Here is a 16990-nt window from a genome sequence, read left to right on the forward strand (position 1 = left end):
GACCAAAGATTCTTTGCAGAGACCTTGTGATGGCACGCAGATACCATGGTCCACCCCATGAGCATCAGACTACAACATTTTCCTGAAACATAACACATTACCACAACCCCAACTCCTGGACCATCAGCACCCACATCAATACCTGAAATGCAATAGTGTTCAAAGTGAAAAGAAAATGCTTTATTCAGCATTAAATGAAAAATTATAAAAGGACACTATTTACAAAGGCACATGGCCAGTCCAGATCAGAAGTCCTTGGGGGGGACACTTGGCCACGCGTCTCCCCTAGCTTGCCTGCACATTAGAACCCTCAGGTTCGTCGACTGGGGGGGGGCATCATGTGGGGAAGGACCAGGCACCGCAGGGACAGGAGGTGTAAGGGTAGCTGTGGTGGGTGCAGGGACGGACGCCTCCACCACAGGGGGTGGGGCAGCGCCAAAGGTGGAGGTCAGCTCGGTGCAGCACACTGCTGCCAGGTCGTCCAGCGTATCCCCTGCACCCAAAGAAAACACAGGCTCAAAGGAGGGGGGGTCGGAGTGATGGGGTGCAGTGCTACTGGGGGAGGGGTGGACAGGGGGTGGACTCAACACCCCTACCCGTGGAGTGCCGTTCCCGTTTGCGGGCTGGAGAGCCAGAGGGGCTGAGGCCCAGCACAGCCAAGTAGGCCTCCTTGTCAGATTGTGTGGTAGGGGAGCCGAGGGGAGTGCCATTGGAGGGACTGGGTAGTGCGGCATGCGGACTCGGACTGTGGCTGCGTGTATGCCTGTGTGCCCCAGACCCAGTGGGTGTGCCTTCATCCCCCTGAGTGTGCGTGCGAGGAGGAGTGCGCTTGCCTTTACGTGTTGGTGTGCTGCCTGTGTCTGGTGGGGTGCGTGCTTGGGAATGTGTGTGTGTGCTTGGGAGAGGCATGGGAGTGGGAAGTGTGGATGGTGCAGGGGTGGGGGGGACGAAGCGCTGCAGGAGACTCACTGGTGCCATCAGTGAAGAGTCCATGGACCTCAGCAACACCCGTTGGTCAGACATCGCTGATGACATGCCCTCCATGTACAACACCATCTGTGTCATCATTCTGGTGTGGCCATGGAGGACATTCAGCATCGATGTCTGGCCAACCTGCAAATGCCGCAGAATGTCCACAGACTCTGCAGTGAGGGCAGCAGGGGGGAAAGGGGCAGGGGGTGCGGTGCCTGGCACGAAGGAGACACGATGTTGCCTAGCACGGACAGAAGGGACCGGAGCAACTGGGAGGGCGGTGATGGGAATGGAGGGGGCGGTGACAGATGTAGTGCTGCTGCCAGGTGTTGTAGCAGCCTCCGCCCCCTCGAGGAGTTCAGCCTCAGACCCGTCAGCGTCGTAGTCAGTGTTGCCACTAGACAGGTCCTCCGCCTGACTCCCCTCGCCCTCCGTGCCACTTGCTCCTGCAGACTCGCCAGCAGTGATGGCAGCGGTGCTGGATCCCTCCTCCACGTCCTTGCAGGTGTCTCCCACGGTGTCCTCCGATGATGCTGTGGGCAAGGTGAAGATACAGAAAATAATCAGTTACCTGTATACATCTGACACATGAGACCAAACAAAAAATGTCACAGTGCATATCAGGAAATGCATCATGATCAACCCTGGGCGTAGTGCGCGTAGTGAGGCTACGTGAAGCATTACGGAGTTGGGGCAAATCTACGCCCACCCGCACACTTCACGTAGCACCACTACGCGCCACCCGCCTCCCTCCCGCCCTCATTTTACAATTACTATAATCATTAGATAAAGAAAAAATTACTTACCTGAGCTGCCGCCTCCCGAGGCTCCATCTTGATGTTTCCCGGATAGCTTCTTCCTCACGAATGCGCATGCGCCGGCGCCCGCGCATGCGCATTAGTGAGGAGGAAGCTATCTGGGAAACATCAGATGGAGCCCCGGGACGCGGCAGCTGAGGTAAGTAATTTTTTCTTTATCTAATGATTATAGTAATTGTAAAATGAGGGCGGGAGGGAGGCGGGTGGCGGGCAACACTGCTCCGCCGCGGGGTGTGCGTAGTCTGCCCCTGCTATGCCTACTTTGCGCAGCGCGAAGTGGGCAGTACTGCGCACACTCCATGGACGGAGCGGAGCAAAGCGCCCACCCTTAATCATGAGTAACATCTAGAATAGTCCGCACATATGTAACCCTGCACTCCCCAGTTGGTTGACCCACCATGCCACTTGGAAACAATGGAGATTATGACACAACAGCAAATAACTTGATATCGAATTATACTGAGAAGCTAGTGTCTGGGAATAGTTGAGCACAGCAAGACTATGAAGGCATGCCACCTCTTGTTCACTGTGAACGAAACAGTATTGGTGCACCCAAGGCCAAAAACCAGACCTCAATGCTGAAGGTGTCCCCACACTCTGAGACCTGTGAGTACTTTTGAAACCCAAATGAAAAACATTGCGATCCCTTGGGACTCACAACACTTTACACAATGTACATGTTTAGAATGTGTGAATGTGCCACTTTGTGAACAGAACACACATCTGCCTGTATAACAGAAGTCACACAATGAGGTGCACACAAAACTACATTTACACAGTCATTGTATGAGCTGCCAGCCGAATTCAAATAAGCCACTGTAAAGAAGAAATGGGGTATCAGTAAGTACATATACATGGCAACACAGTGGTCTGGATGACTTGACACTCGTAAGTTGGTATCAGCAACAACCAAGGACTTACCCAAATGCAAACACACTGAGTGAACATGGATATGTATAATCAGGAAACACGTGGTAATCGAACTGTGCCTTTCTTTAAAAGGTGCCAGCGTGTCCGCGGAAAGTGTAAAGGTACTTTCTTTTGCACTTCCCTGGGAGACATCTGTCATGCAGGCACATTATTGTCCTTCACAACAAACTAGCAAAGTCAAGCATATGAAAAATTGAGACATGTTGACAAGTGTAGTGAGTGCCAAGGTACAATACTTCTTGACTAACAACTTGAATCATGCCACCTGTCACATGGCCATCCGTACCATGATGACACAGTTGGCAACACATCTGACCCATTGCCTGTCATGTGGAGTGGCACACATGTCCAAACACAGGACAATGCATTAGCTAATGGGCCTGCAATTGTGTCGGGATGAGGAGCACCTGCACTGAGGAGACACCCTCATGGCAAGCAAGAATGTCCACACAGATGTCAGCACACACAGACCAAACTACGTAGCATCTCAACCACACACTGGTGGCAAAAATGGATGAGCATGAGCCATGTATTATAAATTTTGACACATGCTGCAAAGCACAAACATTCAACCCTGCACAACATGACTGGGTCACTGCATTTTGAGTGTCTGTCCAGACAATTATCACACACAGGTCAGACCTGGCAAGGAGACATAAGGTTTGGACATGTAGGCCTTGCCCGCACAAACCCCCCATACCTGAGACAATGTTATTGAGACAGATCAAGAAGTTACACCTCTTAATCTGGGTTTACTAAAATGTGCATCAAGAATTCCTAAATGTACTCCACATCACCTCGTGAGGCTGCCAACACATATTTGTGACAAACAACCATCAACAGATAGTTGTATATAGACACACAGGCACTGCCCAGTGTGAGGATGCACAAGCAAAATGGGGTCAGCCTGTACAAAGATGAAGGTGATGGCAGCCCTACATTTTTTTTGCCACCGGTACGTTTCAATTTGATGTGGGTGGCATGTCACAGACCATGTTCAGCCGTGTCCTGCATGATGTTTTAGAAGCCATGTTGGAGCACCTGGATGAATTCATCCATTTTCCAACTCGTGAGCAGTTGACAGGTGTAAAGGGTGAGTTCTATGCCCTGGGAGGGATGCCCCATGTAATTGGGTCTATTGATGGGACACATGTGGCTTTGGTACCACGACAGGCACAGGAGATCGCCTATCACAACCGTAAACATTACCACTCTATAAATGCCCTTGTGGTGTGTCTTGCTAACATGCTGATTTCCCATGTCTGTGCACGTTTTCCAGGGTCAGCACACGATGCCTACATCATGAGGCGTAGCAGGGTGCCAGAAATGATGCAGCGGCTGCACAACGAACAAGCATGTCTTGTTGGTGGGTATACTCTGTTTGTCCTTTGTTTAACGCTATCTTTGTATCTTACGGCATCTCCTGACCCACTACAGTCTGATGCTGCAGCCACCCTCCAAGCATTGTCCATCCGAAAAGCTACCGCCTGCTCTCAGGCATACCCTAGGCGGACACACGACACCTTTGCATGATGAGTGTGCAACTCCAACTGCCTACACAGCGCTGCCCCGCCTTCCAGGCCCTGTCACACCAACCAGGTCATGTCCCTCCTACTCCCCACCGGCTCCGTACACCAGCAAGGCCATGGGAGTGGGACTCAAGCCTTCAGCATGTAGTATAGTGGCATCATCTGGCACATGGCCCAGGTATCATCTCTCAGCGTGTCAATCTTCAATGTGTCCAGGTCCCCCTCTCCGGCATCACATGCGCACAGCACCTCATCATCAGCTCGTATGCCATTGACAGCCAGGTGCTCCTCACCCTCACCAAAGACGCAGCCATTGCCAGTGCCAATATTCAAGAAGGCATGAGATCCATTGATGAATTTGCTGAACATCAGCCACCTGAGGCTGGACTTGTATAGGACTAAGGTAATCATCTGAGGATTGTCCCCTTACAGCTGGGTCAACTGCTTGTGTCCCACCCGCAAGAGCCCTGCACATGCACCCAGTGCCCACGCACACAAGATGGTGTGCATCATGGATTCATCACTCACATTTGCCATGCTAATCGCCAGCATCTGTACCTCAGGGTGCAACACCCTCTGCATGCTGCACATGATCCACAGATAGATCCACTCCAAGGAAAGACAGACCATCCCCCAGGCCCACGACACCAGCCGTGTCAACTACTGCCCCACCCTCTACGGAGCAAGTACATCCTAACTCCCGGAAAACTTGTCCACATCCAGGCTGCATGTGCACACCTCAGCTTCAACATCCCGCGCCCCAGCCACATCAATGTCCACCAGAGATAGCTGCAATGGATCACTGTGTGCTGCAGGATGACCTTCAGACTCCTCACCCACACTCAGGAGGCAGCCCACAAGCCCAGACACCAAACCAACCTTGGCCGTCTGTCATCCGAGACCCCGTTGTGCCAACTCCGTGCATCCAACCTTGCCCTGGCCACCATTCTTCACATCCACCGTACTCCAGCATGCAGGACATAGTTCTCCCACCTGGCAAGAAATACCTGCTACTCCCTCCCCGGCAACATCCACATGAGACATGACCTCTACGCCTTCAGGATACTCTTCCCAATTGGTCTGTCCGCACAGTAATGCATGCCCCCCATCAGCAGCCTGAGGCCATCACGGGTGAGTATTGTGCTCCATGTCTGTATAGTATGATACATTGTGACCCATGTGTGTCCTGTCCCAGACTCAGATTCCAGGGTATGGATGGCTAGAGTTAGTTCAACACTCATGCATGGTTTGACATTGCCCCACACGTAGGTTGTGTACTCATGCAAAATGAATGCAACATGTAATTGTAGTAATTAAGATTTATTCTCTGTGGGGGGCCTGTTTAGTGTGGACAAATAGGTGCTATACAGTGTGCATGGAATCCAAAGTTCACAGGGGGAGATGGGATCCTTGTCATTTGGAGTCATCAGAGTCCAGACCACAGTGTTGGTCATCATTGGTCAGACTGTGACCAGCAAGTCCATGTGGCAGAGAATGTCACTGGATGAGGTGCTGCTGTTGCGCATGAGGGCCAGGTGCCAGGCCAGGTGACCTGGGAGATGTGGATGGTCCGCTGCCTCTCACGGTCTTTTCCGTGGACGACCCACCTTCCTTGCGGGACCCTCAGATGCAGGCCTTGACGATGCTTGGGACGCTCCGTCGGACGAATCCTCCTCCTCCTCCCTCCCTGTGGCTGGTGCTGGTCTTCGCCTGGTGCCCATGTTGTCGGCGATCCGACAGAGTGAACGGCTTATGTCCGTTTTTACCGCCAGGAGCTCAGCCAGTCTTGCCTCCATCCGTCCTTGGTGTTGTTGACTGGCGTGTTGCTCAGCCTGCTGGTTCTTAATCTCGTTGAGGGTCCCCACTACCTGGCTGATGCCCCTGGTGTCACGCCGGTATGTCTCCAAGATGTGGCGTATGTGTGACATACCGGTTCCCTCAGCTGGCTGGTCAGGTTCGCGCCTCCGCCTGCCTCAACTCCCACCACCCCTGCCCACACGAGCCTGGCCTGCCGTTGTGGGCACATCGGGTCTACGGGACCCCTGAGGGATGGCATTTGCAGGGTTGTCTGCCTCCTCCTGGGTGGCCGGAGAACCTTGTCCCTCCAGGTCAGACTGGCTCAGTTGTTCTGTGCGGGCAGGGCTCCTGGGTGTCTCCTGGGATGTGGCAAGAATGGGGGTGGTGGTTGGCACAGATGTACCTGACGCAGGTGCTGCAGGGGCTTGGGCACCAGAGGGTCCAGGTTGGTTGGGGTCATCTACAGAGTGCTGAGAGTTGTCGCTGCCGGTGGGATCATCTTCCTGCCGAGCCTGGGCCTGTGATTGTTCCCCCCCAGTGTTGGGGGAGATCCATGACATTGCCCTGTGTGTGAGAGAGAGACAATGTTAATGCTGTTTCATGCGACATCCATGTTTCATACATGTTCTGGTTGCCACAGTTCCTCCAGGTAGTTGTATGTGCCTAGCATTCCCATCAATGTTCACTTGTGGATGGGTATGTTGCAGGGGACTGATTGAAATGTGATCCAGGGTCTTTGACATGTCGCATTTGGCCTTGGATGCTTTTTTGGCTGTGGCTTGATCTTGTTGTGTCACATGTCCATTGTGAGAGTGTGTCACTCCATTGGCTGCCCCGGGGGTGTGTGCTTGTGTAAGGGGTGAGTGATCTTCCCTCAGCCCGACGCTGGTCAACAACCATATGGCCCCCTCACACAAGTGGCCCTCCACCACGACCTCAAAAACATCTCCTACACCGACGACACCCAGCTCATCCTCTCCCTCACCAAGGACCCTCACACCGCCAAGACAAACATCCACGAGGGTCTGAGGGCCATCGCCAACTGGATGCGGAGCGGCCATCTGAAACTGAACTCGGACAAGACGGAGGTCCTCATCCTCGACCCACACCCTCAGCCTGGGACGACTCCTGGTGGCCGATCGCTCTGGGACATCACCGACACCCACCAAACACGCACGCAACCGAGGATTGATCCTCGCATCCTCCCTCTCTATGTCCAAGCAGGTCAACAGCGTCTCCTCCTCCTGCTACAACACCCTACGCACGCTCCGCCGGATCTACTGGTGGATCCCGACTTAAACAAGTAGAACAGTGACACAGGCCCTCGTCAGCAGCTGACTGGACTATGCCACTGCACTCTACACAGGACTCCCATCCACACACCAACGGCGGCTACAATGCTTCGGAAACGCCTCGGCACAACTGATCGTCAACGCCCCCCGCCACATCACCCCCCTCCTGAGATACCTGCACTGGCTCCACATCGACAAGAGGATCACCTGTAAGCTCCTCAGCCACGCGCACAAGGCACTCCACACCGCCGGACAAGCCTACCTGCAAATCAGACTCAGCTTCTACACCCCCACCCGCCAGCTCCGCTCCGGCATCCTCGCCCTCGCAGCTGTCCCTCGCATCCAACGTATGCCCGCCTGCAGCAGATCCTTCTCCTACCTCGCCGCCAAGACCTGGAAGACCCTCCCAACCCACCTACGACTGACCCAAGACCTACTTGCCTTCAGGAGACTCCTCAAGACCTGGCTCTTCGAGCAGTGGTGGAACCCCCCCTCTGCGCCTTGAGACCCTGACAGGTAAGTAGCGTGCCTTACAAGTACCCTGATCGATTGTTGATTGATTGACCGTGCCTACTGGTGGGTGTGGTGTGATTTGGCAGTGGTTCTCCCAGGTGATGTATCTGTCCCACCACGGCGCATGCTGCCATGTCAGTGAGTGTGAGTTCCTGTCCTAGATTTCTGAGCTTGTTGTGTTTGTGTTAGAGTTTGCAGTTGTCACAGGAGGGCCTTGTGCAGCCTACAGCAGGGCCAAGTGTCAGCTACCTTGTCAGAACTTTGCCAGTCCCTGTGCATTGCGCATGGTGCATGGGTATGTACCTGGGCCATATGGGCTGAGGGCAATAGTGTCTGTTTCTGAGTTGTACAATATGTTTAGTGATCCCCACCCTCCCAGCATCCCAGACATCCTGTCTTGGGTTTGTGGTTTGTGTAGGCTGGGACATGGCATGGCCTTGCTTTGTGAATGGGGCATACTCATGTTAGTGGCATGAGCGTTGTTTAGAGTGTGGTTGTGTCAGGTGAGGGCTTGGGGGTAGGTGAGTGCATTTGTTGTAGTTGGGGTGTGGATGCCATTCCCCCCATGTTACGTGAGTTGTTTGTGTACTCACCAGGCTCTCGAATTCCTTCGACTCCGTGTACTCCCACCGGCGGAAGCAGGGCCATCACCTTCTCCTCCCAGGGATGGTAATGTACCGGTCTGCGGGGCAGCCCACCTCCTGTGATGTTACTCTGGACGTATTCCTCGTTCATTTTGCGCTTGACTGCCCTCCGCAGATCGTACCACCTGGCTTGACATTCATTCCTGGTCCTTCTGATGGGCGCAACAGCATTCACCCGATCGACGATCCTCTGCCACGGGCTAGTTTTTTGGGATATGCTGGTCTGTCTGACCAATGTTCCAAAGAGCCGTGGCTCGACTCTGATGACTTTGTTGACAAGGATGTCCAGCTCCTCCCTTGTGAACTTTGGATTCTTGTCTGTGGGCATGGTGTGGGGTGTGGGTGTGGATTGGATGGTTGTGGGTGTGTGGGAGAGAATGTGTAGGTGTGTGTGTATGTGTAGAGGGGGTCTGTGTGAAGGAGGTTGTGTGAAGGTGTGTAAGTTAAGGTGTATGGGTGCAGTTGTTTGTGTGTGATGTCTGTCAGCAGTGGGTCGGTTGCAAAGGCTCATGGTTTGTGATTGTGGGCCCTTTTTATTGGTCCATTTGTGGGTGTGGCTGGGTTTGAACTTTTGGTGGGTGTTATAAGAGGTGGTTGTGAGTTTGGGCCTCTTTTTGACTGTTTGGATGTGCCAGGTCAGTCTTTTAGTTGTTTTTTGTCCTGTAGACGTGTTTTTTGGTGTTGTGCGAGGCAAATTGACCCTCCTTGTGCTGTTTTACAGTGTCCTGGTTCAGTACGAGTCGTTTTCGCGTATGTAAGGTGCGTCCATAGCTATGTTGTTGTACAGTGATGTATGCAATGGTGTTGTACGATTCGTACATACGCGATGCTGGGGTATGGTGTTGGGGTACGGTGCGTCCAAGTACGGGGCTGGGGTGGGGGGTACGGGGCGTACATACGCGGGTGCTGGGGTGGGGGGTACGGCACTTACATACGCGTGTGCTGGGGTACGGCGCGTACATGCGCGGATGCTGGGGTGGGGGGGTACGGCGTGTACATGTGCGTGTGCTGGGGTACGGCACGTACATACGCGGGTGCTGGGGTGGGGGGGTACGGCGCGTACATACATGGATGCTGGGGTACGGCGCGTACATGCGCGGGTGCTGGGGTGTGGGGGTACGGCGCATACATACGCGTGTGCTGGGGTACGGCGTGTACATACGTGGGTGCTGGGGAGGGGGGGAACGGTGCGTACATACGCGGGTGCTGGGGTACGGCGCGTACATACGCGGGTGCTGGGGTGGGGGGTACGGGGCGTACATATGTGGGTGCTAGGGTGGGGGGTACGGCGCTTACATATGCGGGTGCTGGGGTGGGGGGTACGGCGCGGACATGCACGGGTGGGGTGAGGGCTTCGGTACGACTCGTAACCCGGGCCCAAGTGTACCCGGGGTAGGGGTCGTACAAAGTTCGCTCCGTACGGGACGTTTTCCATACGCTTGTGTATTCGGGACGCCGGTACGGATCGTAGATTTTTCCAAATGCAATTCGTATGTATTTTTACGGTACGAATCGTACTTTGCCGTTTGTACGGGACTTCTACGACTCGTACATAAAAAAATACGGATACGAGTCGTACGGGAGAATATTTTACCCGATCGGAATCGGCACCTTAATGTGAGTTCTGCATTGTCAAGTATACAGCACACTTGTGTAAAAGCTTTATCATGTTCCTTTCGAGTGGTCCCAAAAACTAGTATGTCATCACTGTAATTGAAAGCATTTGTGACTGGCTGTATATTGTGACAAATGACATCCTTAAAAAGCGACAGCTGATGACACTCTGCAAAACGTAGCCTTTTTATCTAAATAAACCAACATAGGTCGAAAAGGTAGTAATATACCTGCAAATCTCTTCCAGTTACAGTTGGTGATACACTTTGTTTAAATCAAGGCGGGAAAAACTTTAGCTCCATTTAGCTGCGTAATCATGTTGGCAATGTGCAGACCTGAACGTCATTCTCTTTCAATCGCCTTGGTTGCTTGGCACATATCAACGCAGATGTGCAACGCTTCTCCACTGTCCTTCTTGGCACAACCACTATGGGTGATACCAATGGCTCTGGACCAGTGGATCGCTCAATGATGTTGTGCTTTAATAAAGTATCAAGTTCTTTCTCAACAGCCTCTTGTGAATAGAATGCAAATGAATGATGTGGTTTAACAACAGGATGGATGTCCTCATTTATGTGAAGTTGCACTTTCATGGTCTTAAGTCTTTCTAGTCCATGAAACAAAAATGGAAACTAATTCACTATCTCATGATAGGCATTAACATTGTAGTTCACAGAAATCAGCCACATGTCAGCAGCAGGACTGAAATTGAGCAAACAGGCGAACAATTAAGTGCCTGGCAAGACATGATTGGGCGCTTGTGCTTTCGTATTTATATGCTTCACAGTTGCTGTGAATGAACCTTGACTTTGCTGTGGTGTTGAAGTACCCCACGTTTACACTTTGGTTTTCGACTGAGTTAAACAGGACACTGGAGAAAGTTAATTGTACTTTTCCACTTGCATAATGTTTATCAACGCGCCACTGTTTGTGATAAAATCTATGGAGCACCTATTCACTTTCAGTGTGATCTTGGGACAGTGTCCAAAAGAATTTCGCACTTTCACCTGTCGGCATACCTTCGACCGGTATTCTTCCTTACAAGAAGCTAGTCCTACGTGTGCACGTCATCTGGCAGTCAACATTGACATTGCGCACCCATCTTCCTCACTGTTGCTCAGCAAGGTGGTGATGAACTTTTAGACTAAGTATTTGACGACAGTTGGCAATGTTCAGTTTCTACTTGCCTCAACTGATGTTGCCGCTTGGCCTTGTGGGCGTGCATAAAACATTGCATCTGGAACTTTCCGGCATCCATTTTGTTTTCTCGATTTGACGCACTTGATCGTGCCTTCCTTTTGTTTTCTCGACATGACGCACCTTATCTTTCTTTCCTTTGCTTTAAAAAATGGTTCTCTTTCCTGCAGCTTTTCGGATGGACTGTTTCCATAGGGTGCAGGGTCAAGACTGATTTGCATATGGCTGTGCTCAAGCTGGAATGGCATGGGGAGCAAACACAATGATAGATTTAGGCCCAAATTTCTGTACTGGGGTGAATGTATGACATTATTCTGTATTTTGTCCATCAATTGTTCTTTTTGCATTTGTCACCCCGAGTGGGACGAGTATGCCCAGACGTGGGTTTCGTGCTCTCTCCATGCCACTGGAGTCAAGCTAGACTAGCTGATGAGGGTTTGAAACCCAAACCCGGAAACCTGTCCAAGGATGCTTGTTTCCACTCCAGGGAGGGCCTGACCTGGCAGTTCGAGTTGGACTGCTCCCATAAGGAGCAGGATCAAGACTCATTTTCAAATGGCTGGGTTCAAACTGGAATTGCACGGGGAGCAAAAAAACTATGGATTTAGGCCCAGATCTCTGTACTGGGGTGAATGTATGAAATTGTTCTGCATTCTTCCCATCAATTGCTCTTTTGGGCATTTGTCAACCCCAGTGGCACGGATATGCCTACACATGCCACTGGAGTCAAGCTAGCCTGGCCGATGAGGGGTGAAACCCCAATCCAGTCCTTCCTGGCTGCTTGAACGCAGTCAGGAAGGACCTGGCTTGGCAGTTCGGGCTGGACAGTTCCCATAGGGAGCAGGGTCTAGGCTGATTTGCATATGGCTGGGTTCAAACTGGAATGGCATGTGGAGCATAAAAACGATGGATTTAGGTCCAGATCTCTGTACTAGAGTGAATGAATGACATTGTTCTGCGTTTTCCCCATCAATTGTTCCTTTTGCATTTGTCACCCCGAGTGAGACGGTTTTGCCCAGACGTGGGTCCCGTGCTCTCCATGCCACTGGAGTCAAGCTAGCCTGGCCGATGAGGGGTGAAATCCCAAAACCCGTCCTAGGATGCTTGTTTCCAGTCCAGGGAGGACCTGGCCTGACAGTTCAGGCTGCACTGCTCCAGTAGGGAGCAGGGTCAAGACTGATTTGCATATGGCTGGGTTCAAACTGATATGGCACGGTGAGCAACAAAATGATGGATTTAGGCCCAGATCTCTGTACTGGGGTGAATATATGACATTTTTCTCCATTCAGTTCATCAATTGTTCTTTTTGCATTTGAGAGAAATCTGAGGCAAGATAAAATAATGGTGTTTATTCAGCAAGCAAGCAATCCAAGGGCTCCTGCTGTAATGGAATCCTGGTGACCTTCTGAATATTATACCATGTCTTTGGAGCCCATGATGTAAATAACCTTTTTGAGACATTGCCTGCATTAATGCTGATTGATCATACTTGGAGGAGATGTGTCATGATCTAAAGCCATACAATTATGACACAACAAGTCCATCTAACTATTTCTTAATATACTGAATCTATTGTATGTGTCCTTGATGGACTATCTTATGATTTGACTTGTGTTTGCTTTTGGATAACCAGGAAAAACCTCTGATCTGCTACTTATACGTGTGAGAGGCAGAACAATATCAGTAAGGCAGGCATACATACACATCTGCTTTAGAGAGTCTGTGTATTCTTTCACAGCCCACCGCAGTGCCATGATTAGAATTAAAAGTGATGGGGTTGTTGCAGTAACACACTAGCACTCGCTCATGACTGATCCCACTTTGTGACCAGATGATGAATTAAATTATGGTGGGCATTCAGACAGAATATCGAGTTGGAAATGTCGACTTACACAAATATCTAGTTGGACATATTGTGACACAGAAATATCTACAGCAAGAATATCATGGTCAACAGTATCGAATTTAAGGTAAGAAATATCGTTTTTAAAAATATAGAAGTCACTAATATTGTTTTAAAAAATATAGTTGATTAAAATATCATTTTTGAAAATAGTAATATGTATTTTAGTTTATATTTTAAATGTATGTGAAGAATGTTTTTTGTATAAGTATTGTTTATGTTTTTCAATATTTGTGTTACATTTTTAGTAGTTATGAAATTTATTTTAAGTATATTTTGTGTTTTTTAGTTCCCTAGCGGGTTGCCGGTGTATAGTGGAATAGGGTAGGAAGTAGTTTAATTATAATACATTCATGATTATTTTTTGTTTATTAATAATTATTTATTTAAGATTTTATAGTGTTAACTGTGGGAAGTAATTTATTTGTAATTAATTATTAATTGGTTGTTAATTAAATTGTATTAATTAATTGGTAATTCATTATGGTAATTGTGTATTTGTTTTTAGGTGCGGGTTGTGGGGTTTATAGGGGTAAAGGGTGGAAAGTAAGTTATTTGTAATTAATTATTAATTAGGTGTAAATTATTATAATTAATTAATTGGTAAATAATTATGGTAATTGTGTAATTTGTTTTAGGTGCAGGTTCTGGGGTTTATAAGGGTAAAGAGTGGGAAGTAATTTTTCTTCAATTAATAATTAGTTGTTAATGTATATTAATTGATTGATTGAAAAATAATTAATTACAGCAATTGTGTAGTTAATTGTAGGTGCAGGTTGAGAGGTTTATAGGGGTAAAGGATGGAAAGTAATTTATGTTTAATTAATTAATAATTAGTTCTTACTTTATATTAATTAATTTATTGTAAATTAATTATGGAAATTATGCAATTAATTTTAGGTGCGGTTGTGGGGTTTATAGGGGTAAAGGGTGGGAAGTAATTTATGTTTAATCAATTAATAATTAGTTGTTATTTAATATTAATTAATTAATCAAAAATTAAATATGGAAATTGTGTAATTAATTTTAGGTGTGGGCTGTGGGGTTTATATGGGTAAAGGGTGGGAAGTAATATATTGTTATTGAATTAATAATTAGTTGATAATATTAATCAATATTTAATTAGGGTATTTGTTTATATTTTTTGTGTTTGGGTTTTACTGTTATAGGAGTATAGTGTGGGAAGTAAATGAATTTTACTTACTCTATAATTAGTTGTTAAGTACCATTAAAATTTAATTAAAAATATGATTTAATTGTGTAATTCATTTTTTTTACAGTTTAATTTTGGCTGTGGGTTGTGTGGATTACAGGGGTAAAGTGTGGAAAGTCAATTAATTGTTATGAGATTTGATTTTTTTAATTAATACTGTTTCTTTAGTTGGTAATTAATTATGTTAATTAAAGAAGTATATATTTTTTTAAATTTCGATGTGCATTGTGAATTATGTGGTGTTATGAGGTAGGAAATAAACATTTTAATCAATGTAATAATTAATGTTTTTGTCTGTTAATAATTTCTAATTTAAAATATTTATTTGTTTGGAAATTATTTTTATTTTATTTAATATAATAATTTTAGGAATTTGTCATATGTATTTAACATATTTAAAATTAAATATATTTGTATTTTTTAAATGATTTTGTTTTTTAAATATTTCTGTTGTTGTTAATATTTTGTTTGTTTTGAATTTTGAACTGACTGTATTCAGAATATTAATTGTTACTCCTCTGCAATCCAACACTTTCCCTACTGTTGCACTAACTAGAGTGGGAATAATAATTTTTACCCCTCCCCTATCCAACACTTTCCCTACTGTTACAATTATTGGAGTGGGAATAGTAATTTTTACCTGTCCGTTATCCAACAATTTCCCTACTGTTGCACTGACTGGTGTGGGAATAGTAATTTTTACCCCTCCTCTATCCAACACTTTCCCTACTGTTGCACCGATTGGAATGGGAATAGTTCATTTTATCCCGTCCTTATCCAACACTTTCCCTACTGTTGCACTCACTGGAGTGGGATTAGTAATTTTTACCCTTCCACTATCCAACACTTTCCCTACTGTTACACTCACTGAAGTGGGAATAGTAATTTTTACCCCTCCGCTATCTAACACTTTCCCTACTGTTGAAGTCACTGGAGTGGGAATAATAATTTTTACCCCTCCGCTATCCGACACTTTCCCTACTGTTACACTCACTGGAGTGGGAATAGTAATTTTTACCCCTCCGCTATCCAACACTTTTCTTACTGTTACACTCACTGGAGTAGGAATCGTTATTTTTTACCCCTCTGCTATACAACACTCTCCCTACTGTTGTACTCACTAGAGTGGGAATATTAATGTTTACCCCACCGCTATCCATCACCTTCCCTACTGTTGAACTGACTGGAGTGGGAAATTTAAGTTTGAAGATTTTTAAATAGTTTAATGTTTTAATTTATAATAGATTTTTTTAAATTAAATTTTGTGTTATTGGTACATATATATATATATATATATTTGTAAATTGTAATATCATTTTAAAATTATAAAATCAATTAAAATTAATAGTTTATTAATTGTTTTGAAGTAAATATATATTCATTATTATGTATGTTTGTTTACATTTTTTAAATTAAGTTTGTGGGTTTATTTTGCAAAAATCTATATTAAATCTACTTAATTATTTTAGATTAGTTTTATTATATAACAAATGTAATATTTATTATTCTTTTATATAGAAAATCAGAGGGCGGCGAGATGTAGGGCGGGTTGAATTGTCACTCCTGCCTCCACCGTAATTGATTGCTTGGATTGCGGGGCTGAAGCGGTGTTTGGGGACCCGAGGACACACTGAGAAAACTACACAAGCAGGAAATTGGAAATTGTGTATCACCTTCGTTTGCCCGGTACCCCGCGATTCCATTTGGGCTGCACAACCCCCCCTGCAGCACCTACCGGGAGTACAGATGCATCCTGGGACCCGTAGTTCCTACGAAGTATGGATGGGTGAGCAAGCATTTGGTCAAGGGGCGGAGCGGGTCCCCTCCAATGGGGAAGTTGCTGGACAATTAAATGTAGGATTTCCCATGCATCCTGTTATTTAGGCATCTGAAGTAGGCCGGTTCAGGGCCGAAATGCATCATGTCGCATTCAATTCAATAAAGGTGTTTCCTAACAGTCCCCCGTGAGGCCTCTGCTCTTTCTTCTGGAGGAGACTTTTGGGATATTATTCACGTCAGCCAGCGACGTGATTCAGAGGCCCCCGTTTTGTTAAGTTGGCCACGGACATAACTGGTGGCTGCGGTTGCAGTATTGTTTGGGCTCCAAGGTATCGGAAGATCCGTGGCCCGCCTCACTTTCCAGAAAATCAGACGGCGGCGAGATGTAGGGCGGGTTGCATTGTCACTCCTGCCTCCACCGTAATGGATTGCCTGGGTTGCGGGGCTGAAGCGGTGTTTGGGGACCCGAGGACACACCGAGAAAACTACACAAGTAGGAAATTGGCAATTGTGTATCACCTTCGTTTGCCCGGCACCCCACGATTCCATTTGGACTGCACAACCCCCCCTGCATCACCTACCGGGAGTACAGATGCATCCTGGGACCTGTAGTTCCTACGAAGTACGGATGGGTGAGCAAGCATTTGGTCAAGGGGCGGAGCGGGTCCCCTCCAATGGGGAAGTTGCTGGACAATTAAATGTAGGTGTTCCCATGCCTCCTGTTATTTAGGCATCCGAAGAAGGCCGGTTCAGGGCCGAAATGCATCATGCCGCATTCAATTCAATAAA

The sequence above is a fragment of the Triturus cristatus genome, chromosome 8 (genome assembly GCF_964204655.1).
Source record: "Triturus cristatus chromosome 8, aTriCri1.1, whole genome shotgun sequence".
In the NCBI taxonomy this organism is placed as follows: Eukaryota; Metazoa; Chordata; class Amphibia; order Caudata; family Salamandridae; genus Triturus; species Triturus cristatus.